Raw genomic sequence first — 23,001 nt, forward strand, 5'->3', positions numbered from 1 at the left:
CTTGTCATGAAATATGACCAATCCGTTCAGTAGTGGAAATAAATTGCATTCCCACCACTGAACATTGTGCATCCTCTGCATAATGCGTGTAGGAATGGGCAGAGGCTTGGTAGAAAAGGGGAAGGGCGGTACAGGGCTGGCACCGTTGGACACCAGCCTGCCCTGGCACCTGCATGCATGCCCCACCTACCTACCTTTCCCTTGGTGAATGCTGCCCAAACCGTGCATGCATGCCTGCCATCAACCAAGATGGCAGCCAAGGCTTCCCTAAGGGACTAATGCCTCTGCCGCCATCTTGTTCGATGACATCCATGCATGCTACGCACGTACATCCCTGCCATCAGCCAAGATGGCGGTGGGGCATCAGCCTCTTAGGGAAACCTTGGCTGCTATCTTGGCTGATGGCAGGCTTGCTCCTGCAGCACAACCAGCATTTATGTAAATGGAGAGGTAGGTAGGGCATGCAGGCAGGTGTCACAGGCCTGCACAGCAGTAGGGGGGTGCCTAGGAGCTTCCTCTAGTGATCTGCGGCAGGGTCAGGAGCTGAAGCTGCCATGGATTGCAAAATGTAGTGCTACCCACCCACTCTAAGGAAGTACCCTTCAGGGGCCCCTTGGCCAGGGCCCAACCTGGCCGCCCTCTGGCGCTGGCCCTGGGGCCGTAGCTTGGTGGCAGAGCATCTACTTTGCATGCAGAAGGTCCCAGGTTCAGCCCCCAGCATCTCCAGGTAGGGCTTGGAGAGATTCCCTGCCTGACACCCTGGAGAGCCGCTGCCAGTCAGTGTAGGCAATACTGAGCTGGATGGACCAATGGTCTGATTCGCTATAAGGCTGCCTCCTAGGTTCCTGACTTCCTTCCCCTCTCACACATGTGAACATCCCAAAAAATCAAGAGAGAAATTATGTTTAATTTATTTAGGGAAAGATTGCTGTCCCACTAGGCCATAAGATGGTTGCAACGGGAAATGATACTTTTTCGGAGCATCTTAATGCCACCTGTAGGGATGTCATCTATGTTTTAAGACCAGATTGGAATACCTTACTCTGTGTTCCATCTAGACCTGAGTTGAAATGTCTTGAGGTTTTTCTGAGAATTTTCATTTTCCTCTTTCCTGCTCGTCCCCCAGCAAAAAAGGACCATTTTGCTGAATATACTCCAGCACAATTCAAGGACGCATCATACTTATTTATTTCAGCTGTTTCTGCCAACTTCCAGGTTGGATTATTGCAATGCACTCTATGTGGGGCTGCCCTTGAAGACGACGCAGAAACTTCAACTGGTCGAAAATGCAGCAGACAGATTACTGGCCAGTGTTCCTTTTAGATTTTGTATAGCCCCTCTTTTAAAACAGCTGCATTGGTTGTCAGTTCATTTCCATGCTCAATTTAAGGTGCTCACACTAGTGTTCGAATGGCTAGTGTAAATATTGAAGGATGGCTGTGTTTTGGTACTTGCATTGTTTTGGAAAGTGCAAATTTGATAGTTTCAGCTTGAAATGTGAACTGAATCAAATTTCTTGCCCAGCCCTACTTTCAATTAGGGATGCGTGAATCTGTCAATTTCAGTTTCTAGTTTAAGTTCGGTTCTCCATCCGCATTTCTACAACAGTTTGTGATTTGAAACCCTGATGGAAAATTCAGCGTTTTACTGTGAATTTCTGCTAATAGACACATTTTTGGTAAGTAAATTATAAGAAAAAAGGCAGGCAGGTGGGGGTCGGCTGAGGACAGAGTGAAGTTTGTGATGTGGCAACAGTGTGATATGGCTGCAAAAAAGGCAAATGCTATTTTAGGCTGTGTGAACAGAAGTATAGTTTCCAAATCATGTGAGATATGATAGCCCTCTTCAAGTACTTCAATCAATCATTTTATTACTGTCTGGCCATAGGTCTCAAACAGGAAATACATTTAGTACAAACAAATATTTTCAATGTTACATTTAAGTACATGAAAAGTTGCCACACAGACAAGGGCCAGGATCACTTCTTGATCATCCCAGACTGCCAGACATGGAATAATGGGCTCAAGTTGCAGGAAGCCAGATTTCAACTGAACATCAGGAGAAACATCTTAACTGTTTGAGTGCTGTGACAATGGAACCAATGACCTAGGTCAGCCTTTCCCAACTAGTGGGCCATCAGATGTTGTTGGACCACAATTCCCATCTTGCCTGACCATTGGCAATGCTGGCTGAGGCTGATGGGAGTTGTGGTCCAACAACACCTGGTGGCCCACTAGTTGGGAAAGGCTGACCTAGGGAGATGGTGGGCTCTCCAACACTGGAGGCCTTCAAGAGACAGCTGGACAGCCACCTGTCGGGTATGCTTGAATTTGGATTCCTGCATTGAGCTGGGGCTGGACTTGATGGCCTTACAGGCCCCTTCCAACTCTATGATTCTAAGCTGGTGTGGCTTTGCTCAATGTAACAGCTAACTCTTCTTCAGCCTTTCCATCCACAGGAAGAGAACCCATTCAGGTGCGATATTAACTAACAAATCTAGAATGCATCACTTAGTCTTTACAACTATGTTGCCTAATATACACATTCTCTGCAAAGCAATTCCCCCTAATATAATGCATTTCCTTATGTGAAATATCCTTTGTTATGGACAGTTTACCCTAGTATATGCATTTGTGGATGTATTACTTGGCTGGAGAAGTGCATTGCAAAATTTGGAGACATGCAAATCTCCAAGGATGGCTGTCTCAGTTTGCCCATTGTTTCAGATGGGGGCAGTTAGGCAGATTTGCCTTTAGATGCAAACTGAACATATCCCTATTCGTGGTAGCTCCTCTGAGATGGGTTGACCAGACAAATATAGCTATAAATTAATATCCTTGTTGCTCCTTTCAAAAGTCTAACTCGGAAACAGTTACGCAAACATAATTGACTGTTCAAGTTAAGAGACAAGTGATTCATTGGCTTCAGGCAAATATAGTTGATTCCCCTCCCCACCCCCTGGCTTGTAAAGTTTCAGAATGCAGAAAACTGCTGTCTCTAAAAGCCTCATCAATCCCTGTACAGTAAAGAAGTTGGGCCAAAACATATTTTATTGTTATTCCTGTCAAAAAAAACAACAACATAAAGATTTAAGGGCCATGTGACTGGGTAATTGCGGTAGAGCTTTTTTTCCCCTGACAATAAACATAAAACTTAAAAACTGTATTAAAAATCATTTGCCAATTCTTATGCCTTAACAGTCGAGAGTGAATAATGGTTAGCTTTTTTTCTTTTCTTTTTTTGCATATAACACATGCTTTCCTGTCATCATGTGAAACTGTCAGAAGTAAATTCATAAAAAAAGAGAGAGATTGTATAATTAAGAGTCACTTCTTTTCTTTTTCCTAGTTTGGTTGGAATTATTTGTTTGTCATTTGATTCCCCCCCCCTCTCCATCTTTATAAAATACTAAATTGCTACATTTTCAGACAACTTTCTTTGTTGTTAAAAGACTGTTATTGCATGCAGCTCTCCTCCAGGAGTCTAACATTCTCTTCCAGTCAATCAATAACCCTGGCAGGCTCACCAACCTCTTTATGTAACGCTATTCTGTTGCTGTTACTTTTTTTAAAAAAAGATGCTTAACTGAAGCTTCTGAAGAGATTCAGAGGAGAGCAACAAGAATGACCAAGGGACTGGAAGCACAGCCCTGTGAGGAGAGACTGGAAGGAACTGGGTGTGCTTAGCCTTAAGAGTAGACTGGGGGGAGATATGGTAGCCCTCTTCATGGATTTGAAAGGTTGCCATACAGCAGAGGGCCAGGATCTCTTCTCGATCGTCCCAGAGTGCAGGACATGGAATAATGGGCTCAAGTTGCAGGAAGCCAGATTTTGACTGAACATCAGGAAAACCTTCTTAACTTTTAGAGTGGTACGACAATGGGACCAATGACCTAGGGATCCTCCAACACTGGGGGCACTCAAGAGGCAGCTGGACATGGCCTTACAAGCCCCTTCCAACTCTACTGTCCTATGAGTCTATGAAAGTTTGGCAGTAACTTTAACATCCTGATCCACAGTCCTACATATATGGCTCAAGGTTGTGTGACATTTTCCCAGTTCTTCTCTCATCAACCCACCCTCCCAGACCCCAAAGTGACATGGCCCAAAAGTAGATGTGTAATATTTTCACAAGGTCTAGTGCAGGGGTTCCCAAATTACTAGTGGCCCATGACTCTCATTCAGGTACTCCTTGGTATATCGGCATTAAATATTCATATTAGTTTTTCGTTATGTTTTTATTGCTTTCTATTTCTGATATTGTATTTTACTGTATTTCGATTTGAATTCCATGGAAGGTAAATGCAATCTAAGAAAGAAAACGAGTAACACTAACGCAGTCAAAAGTCATACAGGATCTAGCGCAGTGCATTACAGTTCCTACAATAGGCTGAACAACCATGAACTGATCCGCCAAGAACATGAGCAGTTCTCAAGTGGTCTGGGGAGGGGAAAGTTTGGGGACCGCTGGTTTAATTCATAGCTTTAGCATATATGTATTCCCCATTCACAATGGTGATGGAAGCACTATTGCACGCACAGCTCCCAAGCTAGCATATTTCCCAAAACAGAAATGCACCTCTGCAAATATGAATCCTTTTGCGCACACAAGAGTGGGTGGTATCCAGCATTACTCCGTAGTAGAGCTTTGCATGTAGAAGGCTGCAGGTTCAATTCCTGGCATCTCCACTTACAACAGGGATGAGGCACATCAGGCCTGGAGGTCAAATGAGAGGCCCCCCAGGCCTCTTTAACTGGCCCTCGGTACTCTCCCGAAACTGCCCCCTTTCCTCAAGCCACATCCCTCATCAGTACTGCTTTCCCCCCCCCCAGGGTGTAGGTGTCTGGGGTTGCAGGGGGTCTTAGCACCCTTAATTTTGGGGGAACAGAATTCCAGCAGGGTCCCAACGTATGAGCCAATCAGCATGGAAGGGGACTGTGATGGCCACTGTGAAGAGTCTTCTCGCTTGGCGATCAACACACTGCTTTCATGCAGATTGGAGCCAATCGGAGTGAAAGGAGGTGAGTTGGTCACTGAGAAGAATCTTCTCGGTAGTTAGCTCATGCCTCTTCTTTCATGCTGATGGTCTCTTAGGATAAGTGAGCTTCATGGCAAAGTACCTTGGTCTTCCAAATCCTAGTCCGGCACATGGCTTCATTTCAGTATTCTTAAAATCAAAATGTTTCTGGCAGCGTTTAGCCACCAGAGAGAGAGACCGAGGGGTTGAGGAAGCCTATGCCCACAGCAGCTTTATTCAAGTTCTACGATTCTGTAATTGCAGAAGAGACGGGGAATCCTGAGGGTGTGGCTATGACGAAGGGACCCTCTGCTTCTGAATCGGCCACTACACAACTGTTGCCCCCTCCTCAAATGTTTTTTGTCCGGCTGGCGGGCATCCTTGAATGCTGATCCTGCTTCTTGCTGGCCTAGATCAAGAAGACAGAGTGGGGCGAGGGTGTGCTTAGCCATTAGCCTGCTGTGCAAAGGTTTAGCTAAAATTTGTTGCTCAGGTCCTTTTTGCCTCTGACCCCTGCCCATCACGCTGGCATCTGGCCCCTGAAAAGTTTGCCCAGATGGGAACGTGGCCCTTGGGCTGAAAAATGAGTTCAACCAGATAGCAGGCGATGGAGAAGAGTTCTAGCAGAGTTCTGGCCAGTGGCTGCCCATCAGACTAGCCAATCCTGGGCATGGTGGATCAGGGATCTGTTCTTGTACAAGGCAGCGGTATCAGAATGAGCCTCTTAAAGATGCGGGTTATAATTGGAGAAGACTCGCTGATTTCAATGGGTCTACTCTGAGCAGAGCTTGGAAAAGTCACTTTTTAAAAACTACAACTCCCATCATCCCCAGCCAGCATGGCCACTGAATTGGGCTGATGGGAGTTGTAGTTCAAAAAAGTAACTTTTCCAAGCTCTGACGCTGATTGACTCAGATGGCTTTTAACCCCATGTGCCCACTGAGCTCTAACTGTTCATGCGTCAGCCTTTTGGTCCATAGGGGAAAAAAGCCCATCCAGCTGAGATATTAACTTACAAACCTATAATATATGGACCAGCCTGGACCCTGTGATTGTCATCTGAGGCCCTTCTCTGTGTGCTCCCTCTGAAGCAGATGCGGAGGGTAGCAACATGAGAATGGGTCTTTTCAGTGGTGGCTCTCCATTTGTGGAATGCTCTTCCCAGGGAGGCACACCTGGTGCTGTCATTGCCTCTCTTTAGGGACCAGGTAAAAAAGTTTTTATTCACCCGGTCTTTGGAGTTTAACCTTGTTTGTTTTTTAGTCAAGTAGGGAGGAGTTGGGTTTCATTTTATGTGTGATTATTAGTTAAATTTCTATCCCACCCTTCATCCCAGAAGGAGCCCAGGGCAGCAAACAAGCACACTAAAATCACTCTAAAACATCTTAAAAACAGACTTTAAAACATATTAAAATGAAACATCTTTAAAGACAGCCCTTTGAAGCGAGTTTTTTTTTTTTTAATCACTCCGGCTGCTCCCACCAGGTTTTACAGTAAAAACTTTCTGAATGGAAAACAGGTACTCTACCACTGAGTTATGGGCCTTCCCCTAAAAACAGAACAAAGTTCCAGTCCTCATGGTAAAGGATTGGACTTAAACACGGACTTGCCCATCCACCTCTCTCTGGCTGGCAAATACAAATATATATTTTTAAGTCTTTTCATATCTGTTTTTAATGTTAAGTAGCTCTGAATTCTTTAAAAGAAATTCTTTACACCAACCCCCAGTTACTTCATTGACAGTGCAAACCTAGAACTGTCTACTTGGGAGTAAGCTGCATTGCGTTTAATGGGACCTATACCCAGTGATGACAGGTGCCTCTAATGTGAGTGACACAGTGAATGTGCTCTGAGTTTAGGTGGAGCTTTCAATATGCTGTCCAAGGTGCTGAACCAATTTTGAAAGTTGGTTTCAGCATGGTGGGCAGCTTCTTGAAAACTCGGAGTGAAACCTGGAGCGGATTTGCTGTCCCGCTGATATCAGAGTCGCCAGTTTCCACTGCTTATACCCCAAGCAAATGTGTATAAAATCATGGCCTTTATTAGACCTATCCCCAAGTGGTAGAAAATTAGACAGAAGAGTGGGAGAACTAGAGAGAGGGGTGAGAACAGAACAACTAAAATAAGCAGGAAAATATAACTACAGATCCCATATTTGAGGTTGGGGTTAAAGGTGAATCACAAATCTAAATGGATCAGGGATCCCCTTAATGTTCCCCAGTGTGTTTCTGTAACTTAAGGGTCTGTAGTCTGGCTTCTAATCATCCTCCTTTATCCCCAAAGAGGAGAAGCATTTCAACAGCATGGGCTGTTTTAATGAATTGTCACGGCTTTTTACTTTTATGATGAGAAACTGTAAATTTTGCCAGAGCTGGTTGGGTTTGGAAGGTGGGCTTTTTTTGAAAGACTGGAAGTAATAATGGTTTATTGATCTGTTTGTTAAGTTATTGGAGCCTTAATGGAGGTAATAAACCAATGGGCTTCATCGTGGCAGGGTGACAACCAGCTCCAAAAGACTAATTAAACGAAGAATTTCTCCAAGGACACAACCAGGGGAGAAGGCTTCTGTCTGTGTGTTTGAAGATCCTGCAATACAAAAGTATATTATATTTTCCTTGCAAAAATGGCCACGAGAGTGAAAATCCATTCCAAATAGGGAAAACCAAATGGGGTACATGCCCTTTTCCAAATGTCTACACACTGCAGTTGTCACCTCTGGCCTCCAGGGGCACTATTGGAATGGCTAAGGACCCCTCAGACTATAGGCATTTGGGGGGGGGCATCCAGGCCAATATTCCACATTGTGTGCTACAAGTTCAGAAAAGTCCCCTGTTGTGAAGCTAAATGTGGGAAGATTCAGAACAGATGAAAGGAAGTCCTACTTCACACAGTGCGTAGTTAAACAATGGAATTTGCTCCCAGAAAAGGCAGAGGTGGCCACCAACTTGGATGGCTTTAAAAGAGTATTAGGCAAATTCATGGAGCAAAAGGCTATCCATGGCTGCTAGCCCTGATGCCTATGTTCTCCTTCCTCTGTTGGAGACAGGATGTTTCTGAATACCACTTGCTGGAAACCGCAGGAGGGGAAAGTGAGGCTGCTCTCAGGTCCTGCTTGTGGGCTTCCCATTGAGGCATCTGGTTGGCTTCTCTGAGTACAGGATGCTGGACTTGATGGGCCTTAGGCCTCATCCACCAGGCTCTTCTTAGGGTCAACGATCACTGTTGGAGGTAGCATTGTCCTGAAAAGAAGTTGCTGGAAGGAAGGGAGAGTGCTCTTGCACTCAGGTCCTGCTTGTGGGCTTCCCATTGGCCACTGTGAGAACAGGAGGCTGGGCTCTTCTTATAGGATAGTTTCCCCTCCAGTATGTAGGAACTCTGCATTTCATGCAGAGCTTGGAAAGTTCATTTTGCAAAGGAACTAGTTCAAATTCAACATGTCTAAAAAGGAACTAATTCCAATTCACGTTGGTCCCTTTACAAAACAAACTAGTTTGGTTCACATTCAGGTCCCATTTCAACTGAAGGCCATGCAAATGGCCCTCAGCATTTTTTTCAGTTTTCCGACTGTTACAAGAAGCTGTGCTGAAGTATAAAATATGCTCAAGAAGACTAAGCAAATATAATGCACACATGCAGTGGAACATGAATTGTTTGGTTTATTTTTCCCCAATAAGTATGGTCTTGAAGCTTAAAGTTCTCAAGAGTTTAAAGAGTGAACTTGAAGGTGAACTAAAAATTATTCAATGTTCTACCCCAAAATGAACTTAATACATGTTTAGTTCACCTGGCAATTATGGGAACTTTTCAGGTGTAGTTCAGATATTGTTCTGAACTAGTTCAGTGAACATCATGAAACTGGACTAGTTCATCCCAAGCGCTGAAGTCTTTGAGAAGCTGCTTTACCCATGTTCACTTTGATATGAGGCCCCCAGAGACTTGACCATTGGTCAGTGTGGCCCTCAGCCTGAAACATGTTTAGCCTCCCCTTGCTACATGCATGTACTTAGGAGTTAAGTCTAATCAAACTCAATAGGACTTCTTTCTAAGTAGATAGGCATAGGGTTGGATTGCATGTTGATTGCACATAGGCCCCACTGTATGGGATTGCAGTTAAGTCTGTATGGATCCAACCCATTCTGACTAGCAATGTGAGGGATTAATAGATGAGTCCCACTCCCAGTAGAAAGATGGGAAAATTTCCTTCCTATGCTGGAACCAGTGGAGACTGATGGCTCCAATGTAAGTGAGGCAGTATGCTCTGACTTTTAGCTGGAACTTTCAAGGAGCTGTTCAAGGTGCTGAAACCTATTCTTAAGAACAGCTCCTTGAAAGTTCCAACTAAATCCAGAGCTAATTCACTACCCCAAGGACGTCAGAGCTGCCAGGTTCCACTTGCTGGAACTGGTTTTGGTAATTATTACTATTATTATCCTTACGTTCTCTAGATGCCAGTCAGTGCACAGAATTCTTCAGCCAAGGCCCAAGTTCTGGTGCTCTCCGCTGTGTCTATTCTGGCTGCCTTCAAGCCCTACTGGGCAACGTTTCAAATAATAATGCTTATAGTGATTTTATAATTTTCAAGGCTTGTTAATACCTGCTAAACTCTCCAGAACCTCAACAGCTCCCTAGTCATGATGTGAAAAGTTCATGCTCCATTAAAAACAGTTATTTAATACAATAATCATTCAATTAAAAAACCTTTTGAAGCAGCTGCCAGACCTTATTTGTATCAATACCATATTTTAATTGTGAAAAGAGGGCTAAAAGACTGAGTCGTTGACTGCAATTGTCAAGAAAAATTAGGGTAAAATTAGTCAGTCAAATGATGATGCTCCCAAGAGGTGGGAGGAAGCCCTCAAGCTACATTGATGGGTGGGAATCAATGACACAAAAGTGGGTGGGTGGGAGAGGCACAGCCTCCGATTTCCAAATTGGGGGCACGTATGGTTGTTTCCAAAGCCAGCCCTTCTCAGAGTAGACCCACTGAAAATAATAAGCATAACTAAGTTAGAAGCTTTGCCTTGAAGACTTTGTCCCTTGAACCACAAATCTCATGGGTTGAGTCTGAAAACTAGCTTAGGCCTCATCTGGACTATACATTTAAAGCAGTATCATACCAATTTAAACAGTCATGGCTTCCCCTGAAGAATCCTGGGAAGTGTAGTCTGTCAAGGGTGCTGAAAATTATTAGAGGAGATCTCTATCCCCCTCACAGAGCTACAATTCTCAGAGTGGTTTAACAGTCAGTCCCTCTTCCCAGGGAACGTCTGGGAATTGTAGTTCTGTGAGAGGAATAGGGGGCTCCTTGTGGCTCTCAGCACCCTTCACAAACTACACTTCCCAGGATTCCTAGTGAGAAGCCATGCCTGTTAAGAATGGTATGATACTGCTTTAAATGTGTAGTCCAGGTGGGGCTTTACAGTGGTAGCTAAGACTACCTCAGAGCCTCCTCCAGGCGCAGGCAGGAGTTGCAGCTTGCAAAATCTACCCCCACAATAAGCAGGTGGTATGAAGCCTCGGGATTGGCCAGGTCTAACCCTGGGAGCCGGTCCTACTGCCCTAGCCTGCCCAATAGAGCAGGACCTTCTGCCTGTTGCATTGCACCTTCAGCCAATGAGCTCAAAGATAATGAGCTGGCGAACGCACCCTCCAGTACGGTATTCAGAGGGCAGCAGGGACTGGTGACTCCATGTCTGTGGAGCAGTGGAATCCACTCCGGGTTTTAGTTCCTAGGCTGTGGAACTCCCTTCCTAGTGAGGTGTGATCAGCTCCCTCCTTGCCGTCTTTCCGGCAACAAGTAAAGACTGTTTTATTTCAACAGGCATTTGGGATAGAGAACGACCAGGATTAAGTGTCATAGGTTTGGTGATTACATTATATGATTTTATTATTTTAAATTGTCCGCTGTTTTTAACCTATATTTTATGGTTTTAATTTTTCTCATAGTTTAATTCTTTTTTAATAATATACTCTGTATGTTTTAATGGTGTTGTTTTTAGTTGTAAGCCGCTCTGAGTCCTATTGGAAAAAGGGCGGGGTAGAAATAAAGTTTATTATTATTATTATTATTATTATTATTATTATTATTATTATTATTAGTCCACACTTAAGTGAGGCACCCAAGGTGCTGAAATCTATTCCCACGGTGGGAGGAGCCACCAGCTGGCACTGACAGGTAGGAACTTAGGAAGCTGTCATATAATGAGTCAGACTCTTGAGGTCCATTTGGTTTAGGATTGTCTATCCTGACTGGCAGCATCTCTCTAGTGTTACAGACGAGGGTCTTTTCCAGTCCTCCCTGGTGAAGCCTGGATTTGAACCTGGGACCTTCTGCATGCAAAGCTCAATCACTGAGCTATGGGCTCTTCGGCTGCTCATGACACCAGGATGGCCCTATGTCCTCTTTTCTTCCTCATCATTCCTTTCCTTCTGCTTTGTCTTGTTACCTGGACGCCTCTGCATAAATATTCTAGTCACTACATGGCCCTGTCAGACCCAATTTAGAAAAGTACCTGCCTGTTACAAATATTTTATAGTGCTTGAATATGCGATGTATATAACTTCCCATGGAAGGGAAGGGGGGAAATCCATTATGCAATTCTGTCTAATTGAAATTCTACCATTGTCACACAGGGGTTACGGGGGGTGGAATTATTATTCCAGGAAAGTTGCAGTCCATCATGGAGACCTAACTGATCTTCCTAGATAAGAATCAATTCCCTTTTGCCTTTGATGAAGATGTGAGCCGGGTTGAACACGTTTCCATAGACACATGGCGTCGGCTGGTAAGATTGGACATTACCAATTCATCTCTCCTCTCTAGCAGAAGGCCGGCCAAAGCATATGGTTTGGTCCAACCCAAATGTTGCTCTGAAGGTCTAGGAAGCCTTGTTGAAATCTGCAGGGTTTACATTGAGCTCGTCTCACGTGAATACCCCAAAAAAGTATTCACTGAAGACTGCCAACAGATTGCAATAATAATAATAAGGAACGCTGAAGAGGAGGGAGTGAGGAGAGTAGATTTACTGGTCGAGCTCCTGAGTTGCATGCAGGGGGCTCCAAGTTCGATCCCCTGGCATGTCCAGTTAAAAGAACTAGGTAGAAGGTGAAATCACATATATCTGATGAGATGGAACAACTTCTGAGGACACACAACAGCACGTATGAAGAGGTGGTCTTTCAAAGCTCATGATGCCCCATCCTATGTCATTGACCATCTCCACAGCTGCCAGCTGTCCATCTCTTAAACAATCCACTCTATTCCCTCTTGCTTCTCTTTTCTTTATGTCTCTCTCTGGCTCTCCACCCCTGTGGCTAATTTCTACTTCCAATTTCTGTTGGAGGCGTTAAGGCTCTGAATACCAGCGGCTGGGAATCCCAAGTAGAAAAAAGTGTTCTGGAAGGGGAGGTAAGAGAATCAGAAGAGCCCTGCTGGATCAAGCCAGTGGTGCAGTGGCAAATTCAGAAGGGCAGGGTCCCTTCATGATAGTCGCACTGCACCGCCTCACAGCCATGACCCTTTCCCCACTTTCTGTCATCTCCCTTGCTCTCTCTGTCATCTCATGAGTCCACACCCCAGTACAACAGATGTCCCTAGGAGCCAATCAGCATGAAAGGGGAGGCTGTGTGTTAGCTACTGAGAAGAGTCTTCTCAGTGGGTGACATCACTCTGATTGGCTCCAATCAGCATGAAAGGACAAGGACTCTTCTCAGTGGCTAACACACTCCCTTTTCATGCTGATTGGCTCAAACATGGGACCTGGCTGGGACACTGCTCCCAAAAAGCAACAGGCCTATGACACTCTGCGTGATCTCAGCTTACTACACAGCAGATGGCCCACCTAGTCCACCATCTAGTTCTCATGGTAGCCAACTATATGCCCATGAGAAGCCCACAAACAGGGACCTGAGCACAGCAGCACTCTGCCCACTTGTAGTTCCCTGCAGCTATCATTCAGAGGCATACCGATCATCATAAAGGCATAGGTCGATCATAGCAGAGCCAGCAAGATTTGGAATCATCGGCTCCCTACTCAGAGTGCAGTCCTCTTTCTGGTGCCTTCCAGGTCTGTCTCCCTTTTCCAGCCTCCCATTTAAATCTCCATTATGCAGATCTCTGGGTCCGAAGGTAATTTGCATTTTGCAAAGTTTCCCCTCTCTCTCTCGCTCTTGCTCTCATTAGTGGCCTCCAGAGTAAATTAACGAGCTCATCGATCTGAGCAGGTCCATTTGGTGAAAGGCGAAAGGCACAAGGAGGGACTGTCGCATCCAGCTTGGCAGTCCATCTGAGTACAGCTGGGACACTCTAGCCAAACAGCAACAGAATATGAAGGGCTTGGGGATGTGCGAAACAACAACCCCCAAGGGACAGGAAATTCCATGGGAAAGTAGGGATGGAAAGCTCTGTCACGTTCGGTACTCTCTGTTTCTCATTTTTCCAGCCTGAAATTTAGTTCTCTGTGTTCCTGCAGGTATTTGAATTTTTTTTAAAAAACCCTCATGAAAATTCTTCAGCATTTTAGTGCAAACTTTCTCCTAAGAAACACATTTTCCTATGCAGTTTTGACTAGTGTATACCTTTTTGCCAGCAGTTTCTTCTAAAGCAATGCATTATTGTACGTCATGGGTATATTCATTTTCATGCTCACTGTCCCCTAATACATGCATTTTTGTAAATGTCGTTTGAAGAACTGCATCGCAACATTCTGATAAAGGCAGATTTTGAAGGGTGCCTGTGTTTCTCTTCTCATATGGTTTTGGAAAGTGCGGATTTGATAGGTTCTGCTGTAAGCGCCAACTGAACGGAATTTCTCTTCCGTCCAAAGGGACAACCAAGAGATGTGCATCTCATTCTTCATGCCTTATCTATTTGTTTAGGCAAACATTTATATCCCACTTTTCCCTCTCCAAAAGGAATCTCTGACAGATCGCTTAACCCTAAGCCAGCCTCTCCCAACCAGTGTGCCTCCAGATGTTGTTGGACCACAACTCCCATCTTTCCTGACCATTGGCAATGCTGGCTGAGGCTGATGGGAGTTGTGGTCCAACAACATCTGGAGGCACACTGGTTGGGAAAGGCTGCCCTAAGCCATTTAGTACTTTAAATGTAAGAACCAGCACTTTGAATTGTCCTCAGGAACAACGGGGAAGGGTTACATGATCCCAGCACTTGGCACCAGTCAAGGGCTTAGCAGGAGCGGTCTGCACCAGCTGAAGCCTCCAGGTGGTGTGTGTGTTTTTTCAAGGGCAGCCCCGCACGGAGGCTATTACAGTAGTCCCATCGAGATGCAAGTAGCGCGTGCAGAACTATGACCAGGACAGACCATACTGGGAACAATGCCAGGAAAGGAGGCAAAGCACTCCTGGCCACAGCCAACACCTAAGAAGAGCCTGTTGGATCAAGCCAAAGGCCCACCTCTGTTCTCACAGTGTCCAACCGGATGCTCATAGGAAGCCTGCAAGGAGGACATGAGTGGAAGAGCACTCTCCCCATTTGGGATGCCCAGCAACTGCCCCAAGAGTCAAAGCAGAGCATCGGCACAGCCCTGCTGGATTAGGCCTGTGGCCCGTCTAGTCCAGCCTCCTGCTCTCACAGTGGCCAGACAGACGTGCTCAGGTCCTGCTTGCGGGCTTAACGGACATCTGGTTGGCCACTGTGAGAACAGGACGCTGGACTAGATTGGAGGCCCCCTTGGCCTGAACCAGCAGCCAGGCTCTTCTGACGCTCTTCATCCTATGAGAATGCACAGGCCCTCCTCTAGTCCTATATCCTGAGGGCAAACTCGGTTCTGGTAGGTGGGAGCTTATGTAGGCAAAATGGGACCACCCACTCGCAGGGGCTGGAGTTTTGGGAGGCTCAGTGGGAATCCCAAGGTTTGCAGAAGTAGAAAATGGGTGAGATGAAGGAAAAGCATGGGGAAATGAAGACTGAGCATGCTCAGTTGTTGTTATATGCTTTCGATTACAACTTATGGCAACCCTGTGAATCTTTTTTGGATATATTTGTAGGGTGTTCATGGTAAGAGGTATTCAGAGGTGGTTTACCACTGCTTCCCCTCTAAGCCTACGGCACCCGATATTCCTAGGCAGTCTCCCATCCAAGTGCTATCCAGGCCTGACCCTGCTTAGCTTCCCAGATTGGACGAGATCTGGCATGACCAGGGTAGTATGGCCATAGGCAAGCATGCTCAGTAGGCACAAAATATTGGCTGACTGTTGAGAGTGAGGGGATGGACTATTGTGGGGGGGGAGGAAGTGGAATGGAATGGAGTATCCTAGAAAAGGGTACAAATGGCTGTCTGGAATCCTGAACTGTCCACATTGCAATGGTTCGGCTTGTAATTCTTTAAACTCCTTTTGCAATCTCCTTCCTGCAAGACCTCCTCCCCCCACATATGCTTTTCCTCTTCCTTATAGGAATGGGGAGCCAGCCTCTTGATATTCTTCTAGATTCCCCCCCCATGATTATAACACTTCAAAGCTCCTCCAAGCTAGGAACACTGGGAGCTGCCTTGGACAGAGTCAGACCCTTGGCCTTCCAAGCTCAGGATCGTCCACACTGACTTGAGAGCCGCTGTCCATGGTTTCAGGCAGGGAATCTCTCCTGCCCCTACCGGGAGATGCCATGGGGATTGAACCTGGGGCCTTCTGCACGCAAAGCATCTGCTCTCCCGCTGAGCTACCGCCCTCCCCCATTGTGTGTGTGTGGAAATCCCCCCCTTCTGAAAAACTTTCAGAAAACCCCAAAACAGCCCAAGGCTGGGATGAAGCCTTTCGAGTTGCCTTGTGCAACTTTTGCAGCAGGAGTTGGTTGCACAGGGGGGTGGGGGGCTTTGCCTGCATAAAAGCTGGTCAGGGGATGGCAAGGCTGCAGTGGTTATTTCCTCGGGGGACTCAAAGTATTACTTGCTGCATGTTTTATGGATAGGGCTGGCCCCATACGTCTTTGGGAAAGGCATTTTGTGAAGCGGCACACTAACAGTTTCCTTGCATTAAGGAGCCATTGTTTGGGTACTTTAGTTCTGACATTTAAATGCATTTTTCCAATGTGGTGAGATGAATGGGACGCTGCGAGGGAATTGCGGAGGATCCTCGCGCATGAAAGCGGATGGTTGGGTTTTAATCTTTTAATGGCACACCGGCCACACCTCCCAGAAGGTCCCCTTGGGTGGGAGCGCTTGTGCTGCTCAAGGAACTTGGGTTTGGCCAGGTTTAGAAAGAGTCCTATCAAGCCCTAGCATCTTGTTTCTCACAGCGGCCAACCAGATGACTATGGGCAGAGGAGACTGGTGGCTCCAAGACAGGTTCCAGACCTTGGACATCTCTTTGTAAGTTTGGACTAAAACCCAGATCGGATTCAGTGTCCCACTGACAATGGAACCTCTGGTCTCTACTGACTATAGGTAGCCCACTAGCAGGGCATGTAACCTTGTTGCTCATATCCAGTGGCACACTGTCTTAGAATGGAGATGCTGCATTAGCCCCCATGACTAGTAGGTACCAATAGACTTATCCTCCATGGATGTGTCTAATCCCTCTTTAAAGCCATCTAACGGGACAGTCCTAGTGCTGACTGCTGACATACAGGACTTAACAAAGCAGCAGGACCACCCTCACATCTACAGCCCTTCCTCACATGGTGGCCAGGGTGAAAGAGGAGGTAGGCAGATCACTGTGCCAACATAGAAAGGCCCTTCCCAATCTTGCTACCTCAGGTTTGGGGGGGCTGTGGCCCTCCAGCTGTTGGAGCTGGGAGTCCAGCAGTGTCTAGAGGGCCACAGGTTCCCCACCCCTGCTTTAAAAGTAAAGATCAGCCTGGAATGCCTATATGCCATGAATGGAGAACCTATGGCCCTCCTTGTTGGACCTCCTGTCAGCCCCATCCAGTACGGCCAATGGTCAGGCATGGCGGGAGTTGTAGTTCAGCAACATCTAGAAGGGCCACAGGTTCCGTGCCCCTGATTAAGCAAAACAGAACAAAAGCATTATGGACATCTCTGCAGCCAGCCATCTGTACAGGGCCAACTCCAGATCCAGCAATATCTGGAAGTCCACAGGTTTCCAATAGGAGGTACATACTGCAAGGTTCTTGCTTGAGCAAAACCATCCAAGGAGGCACCACCACAACAGAATAGACTTCTGGCATTTCTCAGACAAATTCCATTCCTCCCCAATAACTAAGAACCCACAATCAATCATCGGTTGTCTCAAGAATGCCATTTGCAAAATGTGCACTGTGCACCATGGATTGACAGAATTTCAGATATTGGGGTTCGTGCATCTGTAACACTACCAGACTAACTGCCATTACCTGCCACCCATTATTTCATTTCCCTGATGAGATGTGCGCTGTGCCTGTGTCTCCAAGCCTTCAAGGGTCAAAATCATGATTTGCACCTTGGGCTAACCCAACAGCTGGATGACTGTGGCTAATTGAGTAAAGAGGACCTTACATCAGTGGTACATGCTCTGGTAACCTCACGTTTGGATTACTGTAATGCGCTTTACGTAGGGCTACCTTTGAAGACAGTTCGGAAGCTACAACTAGTGCAAAATGCGGCGGCCAGATTGCTGACAAGGACCAAGCGGTCCGAGCATATAACACCTGTTCTGGCCAGCTTGCACTGGTTGCCAATATGTTTCCGGGCTAGATTCAAAGTGTTGGTATTAACCTATAAAGCCTTATACGGTGCGGGACCACGATACCTTGCGGAACGCCTCTTCCGATATGAACTGGCCCGTGCACTACGTTCTGCTACGAAGGCCCTCCTCCGGGTTCCAACTCACAGGGAGGCCCGGAGGGTGATGACAAGATCTAGGGCCTTCTCAGTGGTGGCCCCCGAACTATGGAACAGTCTCCCTGAGGAAGTACGCCTGGCGCCGACTCTGCTCTCCTTCCGGCGCCAGGTCAAAACCTTCCTATTCTCTGAAGCATTTTAAATTACACTGATTTAATTTTAAAAATGTTTATTGTGTTGGATTGTTGCTTGTATTTTAGTATTGTTTTGTTATTTATTGTATTTTTATGCTGTTTTATGTTCACCGCCCAGAGAGCTATTGCTAGTCGGGCGGTATATAAATTTAATAAATAAATAAATAATAAATAATTGGCATATTTAGTCACAGGCAATTAGCAGAAGGTTGTCCGCCATTTGGACGAGGATGGTTGGAGGCCATCCCAACACACCTCTTACCCATGACAAGCACCTTATTTTGTGAAAATCTTCCAGAATGGGTTTATATATATCTTCCAGTGACATCTGGCTCATCATGTTCCCTGGAAGAGTGGTGTTACTCTTTCTAACATCAGGAAACCCTTTTCAGATTGGCATGTACAATGGGGGAACTTTGATGCCTCGGCCTGTCATGGAAAGGATGTGTACGGCAATCTGAGGTGAGCCAGGAATTGGGAGACAGCAACCAAGTGAGCCACAAAGTAGGAACCAGATGCTGCGGGACAACCAAATGGTGAAGTCTGAAAAGCAACCTTAGAGGTGGGGTTGAGGAGTAAGCCAGAACTCATGACTAAAGCACCACCCAATTTGGAGGATAAGGCTGCTAGAACAGCCTTGGCATTTCTTCTTGAAATAAAAGGCAGTATATAACTTGTTTTAATGATAATCATGGGAGGATAAGGCCATCAACAGCTGCTAGCCCTGATGGTTATGCTGTCCTTCCACTGTTGCAGGCAATATGTCTCTAAACACCAGTTGTTGGGAATCCCAAATGCTGAGAGTACTGTTGCACTCGGGTCCTGCTTACAGTCTTCCCATTGGGACATCTGGTTGGCCACTGGGAGAACAAGATGAACCTTTGGCCTGATCTAGCAGCCGGACTCTTAAGTTCCAAGCAAGAACCGCAACCAAGGACTGCACACCAGAATTGCAACCAAAGATTGCACAAAGAACACACCAGACCTCAGGAAGAAGCGTTCCTCAAGCAAGGCTCAACTAGAACAGGAAGTCCTGTGACATTTCTCTTTGTCTTGGAGAATCCCATAGCCAGCCTGGACGGGTCGAGTCACTCCAGAGCCTGAAGGTAACTGAGAAGCTATCGCCTGCAGTTCAGGGATTCACCACATGGGGGATCTATGCACTGATTCCAGCAGCACTTGACACTGCAAAAGAATTCACCAGAAGGTCCCAGGGTGGGTGGCAACTAGGGATGGAGTTGTCTGTCAATTTCAGTTCTGACTTTTCCAGTCTGAAATTCAGTTGTCCTGTTTTTGCAGCAAATTGCATATTTAAAAAAAATATATCCTAATGAAAAATTTTCAACATTTTAGTGTGATTTTCTCCTAATAAATACATTTTTGTATGCAGTTTTACCTAATGTCCACATTTTGGCAAGCAATTTATCCCTACTATAATCCACGTCCCCTGCCTGAAACCCTGGAGAGCTGCTGCCAGTCAGTGTAGGCAATACTGAGCTACATGGACCCATGGTCCAACTTGGTACAAGGCAGCTCCTTGTGTCTCTGCGCGGGGACGTAGGAAGGAAGTGCATTGCAAAGTTTGTCTGGCCCTCTCTGCCATTTGCTTTTATTAACTCACTTGCTTTTTGCAAGTCCTGGCTCAGGGAGGAGGGGGAGAGGAACTTGGTTCTCACATTACCAGAGACTTCCCGTCAATAGCGGCAGCGGCGCATCACAGATCATCAATCATTCGCGCCTCAGCAATCCCGGCCACGCCAAGTCGTGGCGGCTAGAATTAACAGATGAAATTAAAGTCATACTTCTTTTTTTTCCTTTCCTTTTTTTTTAAGGATGGAGGGGAAAACACATACACACACACAACCTCTTCTCAAAAGCCATCAGGCGTAGCGTCCATCTCCAGCAAAGGAGATGCAGCGATATTTTTTCTCCCCTCTTCCTGCGGTAATGACTTCAAAGCCAATTAGGTTGAAAAGTAGCAGTTAATATTCCAAGCGCTGGGAGGAAGAAACCTCAGTGACCACAAGTTTGACTTTCGGTGGAGGACACGGAACCAAAAAAATAAAAACGACAAAGTCACTATGAGTGCTTGAGAGCATTTCTCTTTTTTTTCCCTTGACAATAGTGACACATGCGCAGCGAAGTCCTCGAAGGCTTAGTTGGGTTTGCCTGGATGACCCCAACAGCCTACTTGACACATCGGTAATTTTCAGGCATGCTGAATGAGTTGGATTGATTCCTGTGATCATTGGTACAGTGACAGCTAGTGGCTCCATGTCAATGGGGCAGTGGAATCCACTCCAGGTTTTAGTCTGAACTCCTTGAAAGTTCAGACTAAACCCCAGAGAGGATTCCACTATCCCACTGACATGGAGCCATCAGCAGTCACTTCATTGGCATGAAATGTTGGTCAGGCAGGAGTTGCCAGTGTGGTGCCCGGTAGTGCCAGTGTGCTTGCCAGTACCTCCCATGGCATCTGTGAAAGGTCTGGGTAAATATCCACTCAAAAATCCACAGTTTGGTCCTCCTGCTCAGCTCCTCTTTGCACTGCCTCAGCCTCTCCTATGTTGAACACATCCCCTTAAACATGTGTGCAGCTCAGTGGGTGCCAGGACTGGACACCAGCCTTCCCTTCTGTTCTGCACAGAGGAGAGGAGTAAAGAGCTTCTCTCTGTGAGTGAGCATGGCGGTGTTTAATGAAGGTGTCTTCCCCCACCCCAATTGGTTTTGTGGTTTTGTCTCTTTTTCTCCTCTTGCAGAAGTGGCAGCCATTTTGTGTAACGCCACACCCCATAGCAGCCATTTTGTGACTGGCGGACACAGCGCTTTCTCAAAAGTTTAAATCTGCCCACTGCTCCAAAAAGGTTGCCGATCCCTGGGTTAGTGCAGAAAATTGGTTCTAGTGTTGAGGACTGCACCTTAGTCTTTCAGTTTCTATGTCTGCGAAGAAGGACAATAACTTTACATACAGTACAAGCAACTTAAACGTGAGAACAAATGGTTCCTCTGCCAAAGACAGAGGAACCAACACAACGTCACTTTTTGGCTGGGTGAGCTTAGAGTCAAATACCTGCCAAAGTAAGCCATCAAGTGTTTTGAATTAGGTGGAAGGAGCTATGGAATTGACTCCTGGTGCCATGACGGCCGCTTGCAGGAAGAGGAAAGACCTGACTCAAACGCTGATGCGCTACAGCGTCACCATTGCAGAAGGCCAGAGGATGGTGTGGTAGTTACCAACCCATTAGGGATCAGGTGGCACAAGGAGACAACAGCATCCCATCGGATTCTACAAAGCCACTGACTCTGTCCCAGCTTGTCACTCTATGACATGTAGACTGGGAGCCTCTTGATCTATAGGCTTGTGCCCCTCGTGGTGAATTACTCAAAGCTGCAAGAAAAGAGGAATCCAGGATAGCATTGTTCTCCCCAGGCCGACCTTTCAGTTCCTCCTGGTAAGGCCTGAAGCTCCCACGTGATGCCTTGCCTGGGCAACGACCAGCTTCTGGCTTTGTCTGTGTATCTCCCCCTACATGTCTCTGCTGGTTAGTCTAGACTTGAAGGCTAGTAGTCATGATGATTACATGGAATGTCCATGTTCAGAAGCAAGATGGCACAGCAAACCAGCTGTTGGGGGGCACCAAACTACCTGCTTGTGGGCTTTCCAAGAGCACGTAATTGGCCATTGTGGGAAACAAGATGCTAGACTAGATGGACCTTTGGTCTGATTCAGTAGGAGACTTCTTATGTTTGTAAAGCCTTCCAATGTCTTCTCTGGAAGCTCATCAGCCACACAAGGCCTCTCATGTCTCCAGATGAGAAGGCAGAAGGCAGATCTGAAGACTACTAAGAGTTGCTGGAATGTATGGCTTCAAGCCAAGTCTGTATCCTTTCTAAAGTCCTGCCAGGTCACATGTAATATGCAAGACATGGGCAACTAGGAGACCTGTTCCACTACTTTTAAGATCTCAGTTGGACTCTAATCTTTGTTGGAGAAACAACTGCTATCCATAGGAGCTCTCCAAGGTTCTGAAAAACCTGACTTGTGCACCTCCTGCCTGTAAATCTGTTGTCTCCTACTTGCTTCCTGCTATTTGATGCCTAAGTCCAATTGCTTCTGTTCCAGGCTCAATAGCCTGAGCAGAACAAAGCACCACTAGTTTTGTGAGGTAGGTTGTAGGATCAATGTTGCAAATTTAAGTGGACAGAAAGGTTCAGAGAATGCCAATTAAACCAAACCTTGTGAGCTGCTCAGAGGCTTTCATGACTTGGATGAATGGTCTGCTGATGTTCTACATAATTCTTCCTGATTGCTGGAAAGTCACTACAGGCATCTTGACACTTGAGTACAATAAAGGGGAAAATATCTTTTCCACTATAATATATTTTCCTAAGGATGTCATCACGCAGCAATTCACTTGACTGCTGACAGGTGGTGCTATGAGCTACCATGAGACAACAGACTTTTGAGACCTACTTGATTAGTGGAGGAGGGAAAGAGATATAGAGGCAGGTAGACAGGTGTAAAGGGAGAAGGGTTTGACTTGGCGACCTGTAAAGGGAGGGAGGTTTGCCTGTAGTGATGGGGGCTGGTGGGAGGCAGGTAGGGTTAGTGAGTAAAGCAAGCAGGGGCATAGCCTCTAGTCTATAATATGTACAAGCACTGAAATCCATGTTAAAGCAAGCCATTATTTATCCAAGAATCAAATTCTTCCATATATTTGTGCTTCCACAAATGTGGAAAATAAGATGTTGCCTATTAAGGGCTCTCTACGGTCTCATACTGAGGTCTTCTTCACCATCGCTTTCTACCTTTCAGCTGAAGATGCCAGAGATTAAATCTGGGACTTTCTAGTCTAAAGGATCTGCTTACTACTGCCCTCTAAGGTCCTGCCAATCTGCTTTTCAAAAACTAAGAGTTGCCTATCAAGATAGCTTACATGCCAAGGGTTCTATCTCTGAGTAGTTTTTCTCAGAGCAGACCTACTGAAATTAATAGACCTAAGTTAGTCATGGTCTTTCATTTCAATGGGTCTACTCTGAATAGGATTGATAT

General features: G+C 46.0%; 1 long non-coding RNA gene and 1 pseudogene across 1 annotated transcript in view; one reads left to right on the forward strand and one right to left on the reverse strand.

The window, feature by feature from the left end:
• The window catches only part of LOC133373905 (uncharacterized), an 85,121-nt gene that overhangs the window by 10,019 nt on the left and 52,101 nt on the right, over positions 1–23,001 (forward strand). The window lies entirely within an intron of this gene.
• LOC133374028 (5S ribosomal RNA) lies at positions 15,078–15,196 on the reverse strand (annotated as a pseudogene).

Source organism: Rhineura floridana, chromosome 20 (assembly GCF_030035675.1).
Source record: "Rhineura floridana isolate rRhiFlo1 chromosome 20, rRhiFlo1.hap2, whole genome shotgun sequence".
NCBI lineage: Eukaryota > Metazoa > Chordata > Lepidosauria > Squamata > Rhineuridae > Rhineura > Rhineura floridana.